The following is a 17,554-nucleotide window of genomic DNA, read 5'->3' as shown; positions in this document are numbered from 1 at the left end:
GTCACGCAGAGCAGCTGAGGCTCGGCACTGTGATAGGCCATGGAAGGCCATGGGTGAAAGTGCAGCCTCAGTTGCAATTGACGACCCAGGACTGAAGGGGTCATGCAGTGTTTTGGAGATGCCAGTACCGTGAGATGACCACCAAGAACAGCAGCAGTGGAGTACAGGTATCTGGAGCCTGGAGGACTATGCGTGTGCTATAAGGGGCATGGCTGGAGAAGTGACACAAGCCCTTGGAGGAGCCCAGAAGATGGTGAGTTGGATCCCAGACATTGGATGGTTGGAGACTGATTTTGGCTTTTGATTGTGACTGTGCCCTGATATTTTCCCTCTTGAAGGAAGAAACTGTTTTAGTGGAGCCTACAGTTAAGAGACTTTTAATTGTAAAAAGACTTTGGATATTTTAAAGAGATTGAAATTTTTAAGAATATGTAAATACTGTGTGACTTTTAAAGTTATTTAGGGCTTGGGGATGAATAAGAAACTAAGGGTTGAAGCTTACTAGTCATGTGTTTGTGTGTCAAGTTGACAAGGGGTCAATTGTATTGGCTAGTTTTGTGTCAACTTGACACAGCTGAAGTTATCACAGAAAAAGGAGCTTCAGTTGGGGAAATGCCTCCATGAGATACAACTATAAGGCATTTTCTCAATTAGTGATCAAGGGGGAAAGGTCCCATGTGGGTGGGACCATCTCTGGGCTGGCAGTCTTGGGTTCTATAAGAGAGCAGGCTGAGCGAGCCAGGGGAAGCAAGCCAGTAAGGAACATCCCTCCATGGCCTCTGCATCAGCTCCTGTTTCCTGACCTGCTTGAGTTCCAGTCCTGACTTCCTTTGGTGATGAACAGCAGTATGGAAGTGTAAGCCGAATAAACCCTTTCTTCCCCAACTTGCTTCTTGGTCATGATGTTTGTGCAGGAATAAACCCTGACTAAGACATATGACATGTGTTCATCCATAATGGATTAAAGGATAGGGCCCACCTAAATCTATATTCTGGGTTTCCCAGTATATGGAGACTGTCCTCATCTTAATACATCCCTCTCCCACTGTTTAGGGCATGTACCATGGGTTCCAATGCAATTGAACTTTCAGTCTTAATTGTGTGGGGATGAAAACCTTAAGGAACTCAGTGAGTGTTCAAAAAGAAAAGACCTGGGTCATCTGGAAAATACGTTTTCCTGTCTGGAAGCTCAGGGAGACTCCTTAGCAAGGGATGTTCTTCTGAAATGCTGAGGAATGGACATCTCCTTCATGAAACTAGAAGGTCTCAGTATCGCACTGGGAGAAATTCATTGCTTCTGTATCAACTAGTCAGGGATAATTAGAGAAAGTTTATCTAGATTCAGAAATAATCTTAATGAAAGAGAACAGAGATACCAAAATTCTAACAATTAGTACCAATCCTTGTTCCTCTGGTCTCCATGGTTAACTACTTACGGCCATTGGTGGGCCATTAATCTTTTGCTCTCCTGATAAAACCCTACTTGATCAACTTAAGTATATAAAACAAAGATTAAATTCTATTAAATTGTTAGTTCTAACCCCAATCCTAAAACCTATGCCCATAGAACCAGTGGTAAATGTAATAGGCATTCGGATATTAGCACAAATGATAACATGTGAGAGGTGCCACTCTGACCTTAACTCCTGTCAAAACAGGACAAAGACCCAATCCATCAAAGACCTAGTCCATAGTTCCAGGAATGTCTAAAAAAATGTACTAATCTTCCTTTTTGGCTTCTATATATCTACTTCTGAAGTGTGATAACCAGGATATGTCTTTTGTGCATAAAAGACAATGGGGCTAAATCCTTGGGGCTGCATGGTTTGGGCAGGTTCTTGTATTGCTGCTGGCAGGCAAGAAAGACTTTTATTTCTCACTCTAAGAGCATCTGTGTAATAGTATCCAGTGGGCTTGCCTCACAAAAATAGGACTAATTATGGCAACAAAATATGAGCATTCTAGAGTAAAAAAATAAGATGAGAATTTGCTGTTAATTTGGACAAGGTATATTTACAAAGATTGTTGAGTACAATCTTGTCAGAGGCTAGAGTATGGCATTGATTCTAAATGCCCAAGCTTAAGCTCTTTAGTCTCTTCATGAGTATATTGATGAGTGTCTTAAGGTTGCTTTTCTTCAACTTCCTTAGTTATAAAATGGGGATAATAATATTTTTTATTTCACATGATGTGATAAATAGGCAATCAGAATTTTATAATTTTAGCTAATACATTATAACTATATTAGATCATAGAGCAATCACGTATTTAGTGCATTTTTAGGCACATGTTGGCAGAAGAGGAAAATAAAGAAAGGTAGACATGCTTACTTATGACTCATGTTGCAGCTAATACATGTTGGAACTAAGTTTCAATCAATTCTCATGTGCTTTCTGCTAGATCCCTGTGCCTATGTGAGATGAATGTGCCCCTGGCCTCTTCTGTCTTATTTTATAGTTTTGATTTATGCCTTTATGCTTTATTGTGAATTATATGTTTACAGAGAGTCAGAAAATTATAGCATTGAAGAAAAGACTAGAAGTGAGGTGGTTAGGTATATAAAGCAAAATGTTTATGTCAATTTAGCTCAATACTTCTGGCATACTATATCATCAATCCAGAGAGAAAAAACATTCTCAGCTAACAGCTAAAACTCCAAAAGGCTTCCAATTTATTTCAGTTTTCAAACAGGAGATTTTTATTTGACTCATGTAAACACAGACAATACTGTTACATAAACAAATGGGCAGAACAGATTTAAAAGAAAACAACCATGCTTCTTAGAAGCATGGAAATAAAATTAAATAAATTCTCCTCAAAAATTCTTGTGCAGTTTGAAATTCAAATTTCATAGTGAGCTTTATTTGCCAATATTCTTTCATGGTGTTGCTTTCCAGAGCGATGGCTTGTTCTATTCATTATAGATGGCAAACAACTACAAAGATTTAGAAGGTTTAGTGCAGGTGCAAAACATTGATCCCTGCCCAGACGACGATGTACTTCACACTTCCACGAAGATTGTCCCCAAAATCTCAACTGCGACATCATACTTCTAGAATAGCTTAAAAAGATTAAGTCAAAGGAAAGGACTTATAAAGTTTTATTCTGCCCATATTTATGATATTTTTTGTGAATACATCTAAGAGAATCAACCACAAAGTAATTAATAACAAACATAGCCCGATCTGTTCACTGGGCTGCTAAGAATAGTTCATATTTTATCAACTTTATGGTTGCATTCACTCAATTGGTCAAATGCAGTGAACACTAACTCATATAAACTTTGGTAGCCTAGTACTCTTATTAACTAGTAAAAAACTACAGAAGCTAAAACACCTTAACTTTGAGATGTTTTCCATACTACAAAAATCATTTCCAATTCAAATAGAAAATATTTTGTTTGTCTTTGAAAAACAAATCGTTTCAGTAAATATCCTATTATTAAATAAAATTGGCAAAGTCACTATTATAACTCTCTCAGACATTTTTCTGGGGAGTAAATTGTGATTATTTTTAGGGATATTTCAACTGACTTTGTTGCATTACAGCAATTCAGCCAGGGAAGCAGTTAGGCTAACAGTAGATCTTCACCTCTTCCCTCAGCTTTTACAGGTACAAACCCTGAGCCTCATGCTAGCTCAGCAGCAAACCACCTTCTGTAGCCTCTTCCTCTCTGCTCCCATCTTCCAGGCCATCATACAGATCTTTCTATCCACTTTCCCTCCCATAGCTCATTGCTTTATCCTAGCCCACATCAGAGAAGGAATTCCTTTGGAACCCACAAGATAATAATCTGCCTAGGGAAACAGACAGGCTAACTGCAGATCTTTAGGTCTTCCTGAGTTCTTATTATCTAGGAAATCCCAACTGTTTTACTTATTTGGGCCAGAAGACTGGAAAAGGCTAGTTATATTTTTGATTGTGTCACAGATGCTAATTTTGTGTTCATCTAATGTCATAATTGATATGGAGTTTTAATATATTATTCTGCCAAGTATATTTAACTATCTTCTCTTTTAGTTGTTACTAGTGTAGTGATTTTTTTCAAGGTAATAAATTACTCATAAAAAGGTTCCTGAGCTCTTTAATGCACAGGGATTCTTCCATTTGGGAAGCCTGAAATTATTGTCTTATGTTAAATGTGGTTTAGAGATAAGCAAACTGCAGTCCAAATAGCTCAGTTGCAAGAACATTAAACTGAAGATTAACAAACTATGGGATCAAAGAATAGCAAGTGTCCAGGAGCTGGTTTTCCACAACAACGTTTGTCTTAGCTTTGGAACCAGAGGAACTTCTGTAAGATAAGGCAGCTGTGGGTGTTAGAGTCTGTGAATCACTCAAGAATGATACCCCAGACTCAAATAGTATGCAGAGGCCTAGAGTGGTTATTCCTGCACACAGGGACCCAATATCATTCCCAATAGCATCAGGATGGAAGGACCATATTTAATTCTCAGATTCAGTTTTAAAGCCAAAATGAAGAACATTTGGGAGGAGTAGGTGATCTGTATCTTGAGTGGCGGGTCTATCTATGAGTGTCTGAGTGATGCTATGATTCAAACTATTCTTGCTTCATCTCAAGGATGGGTAGCCCTTGACCTCTTGGCCCTAAGCTTGGCTAATTGTGCTTTCGTAACCTGAGGAGGGGTACTTCTCAACCTAATGCTAAGATTGTTCCAATAACTGACTTGCCCAATTCTGGGAAATAGAGAATCAGGCCTAGTATCCTGAACTGCTGCTAGTTTGCAGCCTGTCATGGAATCAGCCTGGCTCAGTCCAATTCAGTCCTTTCATGGGTGAGCTTGTTGGAATCCTGAGAGTATAAGCCTGGAAGTTTGAAGTTAGACCCCTTTTAATGCGAGAAGAGTCAACCTTTCTACCATGTTCAGAACTGGTATATTGCTAACTGATAGACTGATAAATCTATCAGAGTCATTTACATAAGCAATTGTTTTCTTCTTTGGTTTTTGTCTGAAGTCTCATGTTAACCTTTTATTTTTCTTCTGGCAATTGAAGCCTATTCTCAGCTACATCATATTAGATGTAATTTGCCTGAGGTAGTATCCTAAATTTACCTATGACTTGTAACTTGGTCCAGAGTCTTAGTTATACAATAAAATCAATAATTAAGGCTTTACATATGTGATTGCCAGTGTTATACTGTCTAGCATGATCCTGATCCCTGAGAATCGGTGTGCAGGATTTGTATGTGTGTGTGTTTTATGAAGATTTAGAGTATGTTAATATATGGCATTGTACCGAACTGAGAGAGTCAAATTTCACAGTAGTGAAGAAAAAAAAATACTTTTATAAAAATTTGGGTTTTTTTGTTGTTGTTTTTGTTTTGTTGTTGTTGTTGTTGTTGTTGTTGTTGTTGTTGTTGTTATTGTTGTTGTTGTTGTGGGACACTAGACTAACTTTAACCCAATTGCTCAGTCTAGCATTGGAGAGTGAATGACTAGAAACTGTGCTAGGGACTCATTTGAAACTTCCTCTGTTCTCCTTCCCTTTATTTTGCCCATAGATCTTCTCTAACTCTTCTCACTGACGAGAAGTTCTTCCTCATGCTCCAGTTAATCAAATTATATGCCAAAGTCCATTGTGAGGTTCCCACGGGAGAAGAGCAAAGAAAACACACTTGTATGTGACAAAGACGCTGCCTTGTGTGCAGACATCTTGTTCTTCCCTGTCTTTATGTCTTTTCAGTCCTACCTCACTGGGCATCTTCTAGCCTCCACAGCCTTTCCCTGACCTACTCTGAGGCTCCACAAACTTGTAGTACTTTAATCCTAAGCAACATAGGCTGCAGTTGTTTTTAGAAAAAGGCCTAGGTTCAAATGGACCAATTTAGAGATATTAAACATTTGATATTTAGGGGGAAATAAAGCCAAAACATTCTCAGTTGTACTTTCTATTTTAGTAAAGGCTTGCTTTCCCGGAAACACTGCAGTTTTCAATACTCATGGGATTTATTTTGGTGCTAGTTATATATTGGTTATAGAGGTAGCTGCCATGTACTTAACCCCTTGTTAAGTTTGTTTCCTTCCCATTATCTTGGGTTTATTCCCTAAATTTATGAAACAAGCATAAGATAGTCCCAAACACAAAGCATTTCACCCCTTATTCAGTTCTCATGGAAGAGCCAATAAAGTTCCTCCTGACCCAAAAACGGGATATGTTTCTTATGAGGCCATTTCACACGCTAGGAGGGGTTCCTGGCACCTGTACTATTTTGGCTTAGAAAGAAGAAAATAACTCTTCTCATTAGCGTCTGCATAATTAGGTGCTGATAATCACTCTACATGAAGGGGATTAAGACTGAGACAACAAGGATACCAAAAGACAAAAATAAATGATCTAAGAGCTGGAAATATTAGAAGAGATACATGATCAGCAGTAATAATTCTATTAAGTGGTAACAAATGGGAATATACAAAATTCTAATACATTCTTTGCAATGTTTCACAATAGTAAATCCATGAGCCTTGATGATGCCCTGGTTCCCATCTTGTAGATAAAAACCTTTAAATAATATTGTTTCTCCTCCTACCCCAAGTTTTACTCTCTGGAGGAGGTAAAACTGTCTTTCCTTTCTGTCAATGATACAGTTCCTTTCAGTTAGAACAGTTACTATGTAAGAATATGAAAGTCTGTTTACAACAGATTTTACCCTGTACATATTTTTTTTCACAAAGTGATCCAATTATAAAAAACCTTTAAATAGCCATCTTGTCTCAAAAGCTTAACATGTGAATGGGAGATAAAATAACACAATTTATTTTCAATTTTTTTTTCCATTTTTTATTAGGTATTTAGCTCATTTACATTTCCAATGCTATACCAAAAGTCCCCCATACCCACCCACCCCCACTCCCCTACCTGCCCACTCCCCCTTTTTGGCCCTGGCGTTCCCCTGTTCTGGGGCATATAAAGTTTGTGTGTCCAATGGGCCTCTCTTTCCAGTGATGGCCGACTAGGCCATCTTTTGATACATATGCAGCTAGAGTCAAGAGCTCCGGGGTACTGGTTAGTTCATAATGTTGATCCACCTATAGGGTTGCAGATCCCTTTAGCTCCTTGGGTACTTTCTCTAGCTCCTCCATTGGGAGCCCTGTGATCCATCCATTAGCTGACTGTGGGCATCCACTTCTGTGTTTGCTAGGCCCCGGCATAGTCTCACAAGAGACAGCTACATCTGGGTCCTTTCGATAAAATCTTGCTAGTGTATGCAATGGTGTCAGCGTTTGGATGCTGATTATGGGGTAGATCCCTGGATAAGGCAGTCTCTACATGGTCCACCCTTTAATCTCAGCTCCAAACTTTGTCTCTGTAACTCCTTCCAAGGGTGTTTTGTTCCCACTTCTAAGGAGGGGCATAGTGTCCACACTTCAGTCTTCATTTTTCTTGAGTTTCATGTGTTTAGGAAATTGTAACTTATATCTTGGGTATCCTAGGTTTTGGGCTAATATCCACTTATCAGTGAGTACATATTGTGTGAGTTCCTTTGTGCATGTGTTACCTCACTCAGGATGATGCCCTCCAGGTCCATCCATTTGGCTAGGAATTTCATAAATTCATTCTTTTTAATAGCTGAGTAGTACTCCATTGTGTAGATGTACCACATTTTCTGTATCCATTCCTCTGTTGAGGGGCATCTGGGTTCTTTCCAGCTTCTGGCTATTATAAATAAGGCTGCTATGAACATAGTGGAGCATGTGTCCTTCTTACCAGTTGGGGCATCTTCTGGATATATGCCCAGGAGAGGTATTGCTGGATCCTCCGGTAGTACTATGTCCAATTTTCTGAGGAACCGCCAGACGGATTTCCAGAGTGGTTGTACAAGCCTGCAATCCCACCAACAATGGAGGAGTGTTCCTCTTTCTCCACATCCTCGCCAGCATCTGCTGTCACCTGAATTTTTGATCTTAGACATTCTGACTGGTGTGAGGTGGAATCTTAGGGTTGTTTTGATTTGCATTTCCCTGATGATTAAGGATGTTGAACATTTTTTCAGGTGCTTCTCTGCCATTCGGTATTCCTCAGGTGAGAATTCTTTGTTCAGTTCTGAGCCCCATTTTTTAATGGGGTTGTTTGATTTTCTGAAGTCCACCTTCTTGAGTTCTTTATATATGTTGGATATTAGTCCCCTATCTGATTTAGGATAGGTAAAGATCCTTTCCCAATCTGTTGGTGGTCTCTTTGTCTTATTGACGGTGTCTTTTGCCTTGCAGAAACTTTGGAGTTTCATTAGGTCCCATTTGTCAATTCTCGATCTTACAGCACAAGCCATTGCTGTTCTGTTCAGGAATTTTTCCCCTGTGCCCATATCTTCAAGGCTTTTCCCCACTTTCTCCTCTATAAGTTTCAGTGTCTCTGGTTTTATGTGAAGTTCTTTGATCCATTTAGATTTGACCTTAGTACAAGGAGATAAGTATGGATCTATTCGCATTCTTCTACATGATAACAACCAGTTGTGCCAGCACCATTTGTTGAAAATGCTGTCTTTCTTCCACTGGATGGTTTTAGCTCCCTTGTCGAAGATCAAGTGACCATAGGTGTGTGGGTTCATTTCTGGGTCTTCAATTCTATTCCATTGGTCTACTTGTCTGTCTCTATACCAGTACCATGCAGTTTTTACCACAATTGCTCTGTAGTAAAGCTTTAGGTCCGGCATGGTGATTCCACCAGAGGTTCTTTTATCCTTGAGAAGAGTTTTTGCTATCCTAGGTTTTTTGTTATTCCAGATGAATTTGCAAATTGCTCCTTCTAATTCGTTGAAGAATTGAGTTGGAATTTTGATGGGGATTGCATTGAATCTGTAGATTGCTTTTGGCAAGATAGCCATTTTTACAATATTGATCCTGCCAATCCATGAGCATGGGAGATCTTTCCATCTTCTGAGATCTTCTTTAATTTCTTTCTTCAGAGACTTGAAGTTTTTATCATACAGATCTTTCACTTCCTTAGTTAGAGTCACGCCGAGATATTTTATATTATTTGTGACTATTGAGAAGGGTGTTGTTTCCCTAATTTCTTTCTCAGCCTGTTTATTCTTTGTGTAGAGAAAGGCCATTGACTTGTTTGAGTTAATTTTATATCCAGCTACTTCACCGAAGCTGTTTATCAGGTTTAGGAGTTCTCTGGTGGAATTTTTAGGGTCACTTATATATACTATCATATCATCTGCAAAAAGTGATATTTTGACTTCCTCCTTTCCAATTTGTATCCCCTTGATCTCCTTTTGTTGTCGAATTGCTCTGGCTAATACTTCAAGTACTATGTTGAAAAGGTAGGGAGAAAGTGGGCAGCCTTGTCTAGTCCCTGATTTTAGTGGGATTGCTTCCAGCTTCTCTCCATTTACTTTGATGTTGGCTACTGGTTTGCTGTAGATTGCTTTTATCATGTTTAGGTATGGGCCTTGAATTCCTGATCTTTCCAGAACTTTTATCATGAATGGGTGTTGGATCTTGTCAAATGCTTTTTCTGCATCCAACGAGATGATCATGTGGTTTTTGTCTTTGAGTTTGTTTATATAGTGGATTACATTGATGGATTTTCGTATATTAAACCATCCCTGCATTCCTGGAATAAAACCTACTTGGTCAGGATGGATGATTGCTTTAATGTGTTCTTGGATTCGGTTAGCGAGAATTTTATTGAGGATTTTTGCATCGATATTCATAAGAGAAATTGGTCTGAAGTTCTCTATCTTTGTTGGATCTTTCTGTGGTTTAGGTATCAGAGTAATAGTGGCTTCATAAAATGAGTTGGGTAGAGTACTTTCTACTTCTATCTTGTGAAAAAGTTTGTGCAGAACTGGAATTAGATCTTCTTTGAAGGTCTGATAGAACTCTGCACTAAACCCGTCTGGTCCTGGGCTTTTTTTGGCTGGGAGACTATTTATAACTGCTTCTATTTCTTTAGGGGATATGGGACTGTTTAGAAGGTCAACTTGATCTTGATTCAACTTTTGTACCTGGTATCTGTCCAGAAATTTGTCCATTTCGTCCAGGTTTTCCAGTTTTGTTGAGTATAGCCTTTTGTAGAAGGATCTGATGGTGTTTTGGATTTCTTCAGGATCTGTTGTTATGTCTCCCTTTTCAGTTCTGATTTTGTTAATTAGGATTTTGTCTCTGTGCCCTCTAGTGAGTCTAGCTAAGGGTTTATCTATCTTGTTGATTTTCTCAAAGAACCAACTCCTCGTTTGGTTAATTCTTTGAATAGTTCTTCTTGTTTCCACTTGGTTGATTTCACCCCTGAGTTTGATTATTTCCTGCCGTCTACTCCTCTTGGGTGAATTTGCTTCCTTTTTTTCTAGAGCTTTTAGATGTGTTGTCAAGCTGCTAGTATGTGCTCTCTCCCGTTTCTTCATGGAGGCACTCAGAGCTATGAGTTTCCCTCTTAGAAATGCTTTCATTGTGTCCCAAAGGTTTGGGTACGTTGTGGCTTCATTTTCATTAAACTCTAAAAAGTCTTTAATTTCTTTCTTTATTCCTTCCTTGACCAAGGTATCATTGAGAAGAGTGTTGTTCAGTTTCCACGTGAGTGTTGGCTTTCTGTTATTTTTTTTGTTATTGAAGATCAGCCTTAGTGCATGGTGATCTGATAGGATACATGGGACAATTTCAATATTTTTGAATCTGTTGAGGCCTGTTTTGTGACCTATTATGTGGTCAATTTTGGAGAAGGTACCATGAGGTGCTGAGAAGAAGGTATATCCTTTTGTTTTAGGATAAAATGTTCTGTAGATATCTGTCAGATCCATTTGTTTCATCACTTCTGTTAGTTTCAGTGTGTCCCTGTTTAGTTTCTGTTTCCATGATCTGTCCATTGGTGAAAGTGGTGTGTTGAAGTCTCCCACTATTATTGTGTGAGGTGCAATGTGTGCTTTGAGCTTTATTAAAGTTTCTTTAATGAATGTGGCTGCCCTTGTATTTGGCGCATAGATATTCAGAATTGAGAGTTCCTCTTGGAGGATTTTACCTTTGATGAGAACAAAGTGCCCCTCCTTGTCTTTTTTGATGACTTTGGGTTGGAAGTCAATCTTATCAGATATTAGGATGGCTACTCCAGCTTGTTTCTTCAGTCCATTTGCTTGGAAAATTGTTTTCCAGCCTTTTATTCTGAGGTAGTGTCTATCTTTTTCTCTGAGATGTGTCTCCTGTAAACAGCAAAATGTTGGGTCTTGTTTGTGTATCCAGTTTGTTAGTCTATGTCTTTTTATTGGGGAGTTGAGACCATTGATGTTAAGAGATATTAAGGAAAAGTAATTGTTGCTTCCTGTAATTTTTGTTGTTAAAGTTGGCATTCTGTTCTTGTGGCTGTCTTCTTTTAGGTTTGTTGAGGGATTACCTTCTTGTTTTTTCTAGGGCATTGTTCCCATTCTTGTATTGGTTTTTTTTCTGTTATTACCCTTTGAAGGGCTGGATTCGTGGAGAGATAATGTGAGAATTTGGTTTTGTCGTGGAATACTTTGGTTTCTCCATCTATGGTAATTGAGAGTTTGGCTGGGTATAGTAGCCTGGGCTGGAATTTGTGTTCTTTTAGTGTCTGTATAACATCTGTCCAGGCTCTTCTGGCTTTCATAGTCTCTGGTGAAAAATCTGGTGTAATTCTGATAGGCTTGCCTTTGTATGTTACTTGACCTTTTTCCCTTACCGCTTTTAGTATTCTATCTTTATTTAGTGCATTTGTTGTTCTGATTATTATGTGTCGGGAGGAATTTCTTTTCTGGTCCAGTCTATTTGGAGTTCTGTAGGCTTCTTGTATGTTCATAGGTATCTCTTTCTTTATATTTGGGAAGTTTTCTTCAATAATTTTGTTGAAGATGTTTGCTGGTCCTTTGAGTTGAAAATCTTCATTCTCATCCACTCCTATTATCCGTAGGTTTGGTCTTCTCATTGTGTCCTGGATTTCCTGGATATTTTGAGTTAGGATCTTTTTGCATTTTCCATTTTCTTTGATTGTTGTGCCGATGTTCTCTATGGAATCTTCTGCACCTGAGATTCTCTCTTCCATCTCTTGTATTCTGTTGCTGATGCTCAAATCTATGGTTCCAGATTTCTTTCCTAGGGTTTCTATCTCCAGTGTTGCCTCACTTTGAGTTTTCTTTATTGTTTCTACTTCCCTTTTTAGGTCTAGTATGGTTTTGCTCATTTCCATCACCTGTTTGTATGTTTTTTCCTCTTTTTCTGTAAGGACTTCTACCTGTTTGATTGTGTTTTCCTGTTTTTCTTTAAGGACTTGTAACTCTTTGGCAGTGTTCTCCTGTATTTCTTTAAGTGATTTATTAAAGTCCTTCTTGATGTCCTCTACCATCATCATGAGATATGCTTTTAAATCTAGGTCTAGGTTTTCGGGTGTGTTGGGGTGCCCTGGACTGGGCGAAGTGGGAGTACTGGGTTCTGATGATGGTGAGTGGTCTTGGTTCCTGTTAGTAGGATTCCTACGTTTACCTTTCGCCATCTGGTAATCTCTGGAGTTAGTAGTTATAGTTGACTCTGTTTAGAGATTGTTCTTCTGGTGATTCTGTTACCGTCTCTCAGCAGACCTGGGAGACAGATTCTCTCCTCTGAGTTTCAGTGCTCAGAGCACTCTCTGCTGGCAAGCTCTCTTACAGGGAAGGTGCGCAGATATCTTGTTTTTGGACCTCCTCCTGGTCGAAGAAGAAGGCCCAAAACAGGGCCTCTCTCAGAAGCTGTGTTGCTTTGGCAGTTCCCAGAAGCTGTCAGCTTCTGTGGTGCAGACTCTCACCTGTGCAGACTAAAATCCTAAGTTCCAGGGAGTCCTGGAACCAAGATGGTGACCGCTGCTCCTGAGGCCAAGGCCGTCTCCCGAGCCAGGCGGACACCTGTCCTCTGGTCCGGATGGTGGCCGGTTGTCTGCGGCCCGCCCAGGCTGCTGCCTCAGCGGCTCTGTGCTTCTGCCCGTCCCAGAAGCTGTCCGGTTCTCTGGCGCACCCTCTAACCTGTTCAGACTAATTTCCTAGGTCCCGTGGAGTCCCGGAACCAAGATGGCGACCGCTGCTGCTGAGGCTGAGGTCGCCTCCCAAGCCAGGCGGACACCTGTCCTCTGGTCCGGATGGTGGCCGGTTGTCTGCGGCCCGCCCAGGCTGCTGCCTCAGCGGCTCTGTGCTTCCGCCCGTCCCAGAAGCTGTCCGGTTCTCTGGTGCACCCTCTAACCTGTTCCTCAATTTTTTTTTTTTTTTTTTAGTCATAGAAAAAGGCATAACTGAAAATAATGCATCATCCAGGGTGTGGTTAGGAAGACTTAATGATATTGAAACTTAGTTGCCTATTCCAGAAAGAAAAATAAAAAAACAGAGAATGATAAAACAAATGAATATTTTCAAACACATTTCCTGGGAATCTCAGCCCTTTCTCTTGATTTCACAGTGGCCAGTACCCTAAATGACCAGAGATCCAGATTTCTATTAAAATCCTCAAGCAATAAAGATACCTGGCCTCAAACTAACATCCAGCAGAAAACTATTCTAGAGACATCAAAATAATAGAGATACAAGGTCCTTGGGTTCATTTGGTATGACATAACCTGTCTGGATCCTGTAAGGCATTGCCCAAATAAACAGCAGCAACAAAGAAACAAACAAACAAACAAAAACAAACAAACAAGTACCTTCCAAAGGAACAAGCCAAACAAGTGTGTATTCTAATCTGGAGCCCACGCTTGGACCTGGTTCTTCAAAAGCCCAAAGTCCTTTTACTTTGGTGAAGAAAAACCACTATAAACAAGGAGAAGGGCAAATCCCCAGGGCTTTATTTGATTGAAGCTGCTTGGCAGTCCCTAGCGTCCCATCTGTCTGCTGGGGCGGCCACAGTAGTTGAATCTGCTTTGTCAGACTGAAAAGGTATCCCTTCACCAAGAAGCCAACAGTGTCATGATCCCCGAACACTGTTAATGGAATATGCCATTCATATTGCTTAGTCATTGCACTTCTAAGTACTGACATAAAGAAATAGTGGAAAAGACAAGTTCCAAGAAAACAAAGGAGGGACTCAGTGAGCTGGCTACATGAGGAAGACTGGTTGCTCCTCGGCTTCACTACCTAAGTCTGATCCCTGGAAGCCACACCTCACAAGGACATAAGGGGTTCCTGCAAATTGTCCTTAGACCTCCACATATATCATTATGTCACAGACACGCAGACATTCAGACACACACATAGACATACACACACACACACACACACACACACACACACACACAGAGGGGGAGTGAAGGGGAGTTAAAAAACAGAGACAGATGAAGAAAAACAAAATACATAATGAATAAATAAATAAAACAAGAAAATTTAAAAAAGAAATAAAGTGAACTTAGAATTGTGAAATTCAACAAATATTTGACCAATTCTGACTACTCTTTTAGCAATTAAGAGCAAGATAACCATTTCCCAGCTTAATCAGGCTAGTAGAGCAGAGGCCTGACAGGACAGTAAAGGTTGGAGCAAGGAAGACTTCAGCACTCAAGCCGGTGATGCGAACCAGTTCATTAATCTTTAACTCTTTCCAACATGTTATTGAGTGTTTACCTTTTTCGGATAATACCACTTACCAATGTGGGTGTTGAGGAGCTAGAGATCAAGGTAAAACACTATCTTTGATGGTATGGAAAATGCTGTTTTATCAAAACTTGGTGGAAAACAAACAATTTGAAATACAGTGTTATTTAGTAGTAATCGATATAGAGACAAATTTGAACGAAGGATAAACATGGAGAGATGATATTATGAATTACTTTTCTGTTGTTGTGATAGAATAATATGAAAAAGCAACTTTCCAGAGAAAGGGATTATTTTGATTTACAGTCCATGAGAATAGGTCTATCACTTTAGAGAAGCCATGGCAACAGTTTGGGTTTGAGCAAGCTGATGATCACATTTTTCATCTCACAAAAGAAGCAAAGAGGAAGAATGGCAAGTAGGGCAAAGCTACAAACTCCTAAAACCCAACTTTCTTCTTCTATGTAGCTTTGCCTCCTACTGGTCTCATAGCCCTTCTAAACAACGCAACTGTCAGAGAATGATATGCTCAAATACAGGAGCCTATGAGCAACAATTTGATTCAAATCACTACAGAGATGAATAGTGAGGATGCATTTAGGCACCTGAATAGGTGATGTTTGTCAGAAACCTGAGTAAAATGCACTGTGTCCCGAGTGGCTTGTTCTTGGAAACATGACTAATGATGAAGGCATGGAGAGGGGACAGAATCACAGAAAACTCATACACAGAATCTGGGATTGGATGAGCAGTGCTTGCTCTGGTGGAGTGGCACCAACTCCATAGAGAACAACAGGAATCGCAGCAAGTTTATTATGTGCAACACAGGAAGGAGGCATTAGCTAGTCTCAATATGGGGGAATCTGGAGGGGAGTGGTCTCAGGTGCAGTCATCTGGGAGGAGGAAGATGTCGGTGCTGGGTTTTGCACACTGTCAGTATCTGCAAATGGATCACATTGAGGCTTTGTCAATCCCTGAGCCTGACCCAAGGAAGGCTGTCAGTGTCCATGAGTCTGAAGCACGGCAGTCTTTGATAAAGCTGAGAGCATGGCAATAATTCACATTCACATAAGGGTTGCTCTGCTCCCCATGAAAACGAGAATGTCCCATACAGCTCTGCAGCAGAAAGATCAGCAAATGAAAATGTGTTAAAGAGAGAATCACCTTAGATGGCTGCAGCACAACCCAAATCTGTGACTAACATATTGTTTGCATCGTGTGAGTAAACGATGAAGTTGGAAAATTAGAAAAATTAGAATATTACATTACTAAAATATCCCTTTCTTAAACACACTCACATACAAACACACACACACACACATGATCAAACAGATTTATGAAGTTCTATATTATAATCTCATCTCGATGGCTTGATAAAAATCTCAAGTCATTACACCGCTGCCATTTGAGAAGTGAGCAATAGCTTGTTCATCATGTACATTCTCTATACTTCCACCTGCTGGTCATTTAGTAGCCACCATGTCATGAGATCTACTTACAGAATCACAACGCTGTAGTGATACAGGATCAGGACTTTTCAAGGTTTCAGTCATCAACTACAGCTTTTGGAACACATCTCCCTTGAAAAGGTACACGGTTTTTTCCCAAGAGTTTTAGGGTGAAAGTCTTAAATCTGTAAATCCAAACAGGCTAATCTTAGCTATCTGTCTCAATGTGCAGTGAAGGGCAAATAGAGTCAGTTAGTATAGGATGTTAATCTACGTGTCTACTGGAAAGAACAAATAAAGAGGCTTAATAACCCGTATCAAGTCCATTTTTGTGGGGTAAATACTAATCTTGACATTTTCTAGAAAAATGGAGCAAAGGAAGATATTGGCCCTGCATAGGTGGTGTAGCAGGTAACATTGGTCAGGATATCTGTTTTATTGATATTATCTCAATTCTGGTTCTCTTTGGATTGATTCTTGAAGGAAGCAACCTGATACCAATGTCATGATTACATCTAGTCAAGGACAGCTTCACCGTCATGGGTGAGCTTCTCATTTGGAGGATAATTTCATTACAAGGTGGTCTGTCTTGTGGCCTTCCTGTTGCTTATGGTAGTTTTGATCCTTAACCACAAAAGTGCTTATCATTGAATCCTATTGTTTCTGGAATCCAATATACTAGTAGAAGAGAGTAACTCCAAAGGGAAAAAATATTAAAGGGGCAAAGAAGAGCCAGAGAGAGGTCAAATTGAGCTAGTTCAGCCAGTGACTAGAGTTGCCCGGTATGCTTTTCCCTGTATATCTTAGATGTGGAGAGCTGAATTTATCTACTTAGGAGGTGATTTGGGTTTGAGTTTGGGTATCCTTGCTCGGGTACCACAGGTTTAAATTTTCTAGAGAGATATGTTCAGGCATGGAAGCTTTGTCTAAGGCTTTCCTTTATGTATATTCTTACTCTCCTTCTTTAGGTATTCTCTATAAACAAGGCTATACTGCTGGCTGACACTTCATCCCCTCTGCACATCTCTTTCTCTATATAGACTTTTGGGCCCTTTGCTTCTCTTCATCAACTATTGGCTGGATCCCAAAAAATGTTGATGTCAACTTTTTGCTCATCTAGATTCACATTACAACACCCAGTTAATATTTTAGTGGTCATATATGAAATCATCCCATAAATGAAGAAGAATACTCCTACCTGTCATATCTGAAGGTACAATAAATATTGGGAAAAAACATGAGGAAAGACTTATATTCTCCAAATATTTCATGGGTCATGTCTTTCTAAAATTACTTACGTCCATACAGGAAGAATTGTCAGTCTCCTTTTCTATCCCAGGCTCCCATGCAGGCTGTCAGAGATATAGCAAACATGTGAGAAATCATTAGAATGTCTTTACCAAAGGGAGAGTGTCAAGAGAAAAGTTGATTCTTGGTGATAGGTATGATTATGCTCTGAGTTTTTATGTCCATTAAAACTCATTGAAATCTAATTGGCACTGTAACATTAGCAGATTGAGCACCTCTGAATGGTGAATCAGTCAGGTTCTTCTCTTGGGTCTATAGTGAGATGAAAGGTTCTATAAAG

This window comes from Mus musculus, chromosome 8 (genome assembly GCF_000001635.26).
Source record: "Mus musculus strain C57BL/6J chromosome 8, GRCm38.p6 C57BL/6J".
Lineage (NCBI taxonomy): Eukaryota > Metazoa > Chordata > Mammalia > Rodentia > Muridae > Mus > Mus musculus.
The sequence above is the reverse complement of the archived record's forward strand: the minus strand, read 5'-3'. Positions refer to the sequence as shown.